This window comes from Erithacus rubecula, assembly GCF_903797595.1.
Source record: "Erithacus rubecula genome assembly, chromosome: Z".
In the NCBI taxonomy this organism is placed as follows: domain Eukaryota; kingdom Metazoa; phylum Chordata; class Aves; order Passeriformes; family Muscicapidae; genus Erithacus; species Erithacus rubecula.
Window position 1 is genome coordinate 30,316,392 of NC_136661.1, and position 1,689 is coordinate 30,318,080.

General features: G+C 45.1%; 1 protein-coding gene across 3 annotated transcripts in view; it reads right to left on the bottom strand.

The window, feature by feature from the left end:
• PIAS2 (protein inhibitor of activated STAT 2) overlaps nt 1-1,689 on the bottom strand; it is a gene marked incomplete at its 5' end in the record, with an annotated part of 35,190 nt that overhangs the window by 33,357 nt on the left and 144 nt on the right. The window lies entirely within an intron of this gene.

The following is a 1,689-nucleotide window of genomic DNA, read 5'->3' on the forward strand; positions in this document are numbered from 1 at the left end:
TACACCTATATTTTGGTAATAAGACCAACAGCAAAATATTTAAATTTTGCTATGAGGCTGCTTACTTGATCATTATTATTTTTATTACATTATATCTATTGACATAGGCCTAGATTTCATAGTCTTGAACACAGCCTGCCTGACTGTGTGACTTTTGCTTCTATGAAAAGTTTTTGTGAAAATTACCCTAAATTTTTGTTCAAAGGATTTGAAGAGTTTTTTTATCCATCAAAACCATAGGAAAGCACATATTGAGGTGGCATGGCCCCTTTAACAGTAATGGTGGAAGACTCACAGCCCTGAACTCAGGCTATTCTCCCAACAGTGATGAACTTGGGATGGCTTGAATTCTAACTACAACTACAGGAATTTCTCTTTCAGAGCCATAAAAAAGAAGCTCACAATAATGGAAAAACAAATGCATTAACCACTCTACTACCAGGTTAAGGCCACAAAATTAGGGACATGTTCTAGTAGAAAGGGACCTGAGGTAGTTAGACAAACATTAATCTGATCCACTTTGAAAAAGCTCCATATTTTATGTGACAAATGTAATAAAAAAATATGTGTATTAAATGCCATCCTTGACAGGATGAGTGTTATTACATTTGAAGCACAATTACCTGAGCTGTGAACACACACTGAAGCCTGTGTTGGCATGTACCAGATTGGGAAGGTTTTAGAAATGGGCTGGGGAAACATTCCAGAGTGGGAACAGAGTGACACCAAAACGACAAAGCCATAATGGGTTATTGACAGTTATACTGAGGAGTATTTTTGGAAGTTCTGGATGTCTGTAAAAATCATGTTTTTGAGGATGAGATGCTAAGAAGGTGAGGTATACAATCCCACAATGTTTTGGGTTGGCAGGGACCTTAAAACTCCTTCAGTTCCATCCTCCTGCCGTGGTCAGGGGCACCTGGCATTAGATCAGGTTGTGTTGCATGACATGAGAACCTGGTCATTACCCAGTCTGAGAACTCAGCAGCTGCTGGATTTGGGAACAAGGGTAATAAAAGCTCCTTCCACAAAGCTGTCAGATGCTGTACATGTGTCCATCAATCCCTCTTCCCACTGTGAAAGAAAAGCACAGGATTCCTCACGAAAGAGGAGTTTTGGTAGAGATCCTAAGACTGAGCTTTAGGTTTCGTCTTGTCCAGTCATAAGTTCTCCTGCTGGACTGAAGCTGGACCACATCCAACAGGCACAATTCACCTCTCCAATAATTCCCACCTGGAACGCCAGGAGGCTGCAGCAACCAGAGGAGAGAGCGCTTCTCACAGCCCCGAGTTCCCTCACAGCGGTGGTCTCCATCTTAATGCGTGTCCTTGCTGTCAAAGGCCAACTGCACTCTGCCGTTTCTCAGGCACACCTCAGTGTGTGGGTGAGCTGGGCTGCTCTCGCTTGGGCTGTTTTGGCTTGATTTGGCTTGCTTGAGGTGGGGTTTGGTTGGATTGGCATGGTTTAGCGTGTTTGGGGTTGTTTTAGGTTGGTTTGGATTGTTTTGGGTTGGTTCGGTGGTTTTGGCTTGTCTCGGGGCCGGACCGCTCCATCCCCTCAGACTCAGCCTCCCGCCCAACCGCCCCCACCCTGCACCACCCCGGCGAGCTCGGCGCCCATTGGCCAGCGTCGTCTTCCGCCCACTCTTGATCTACTCGTGATTGGGCGCATTTTCAGTCAATCTTTCAC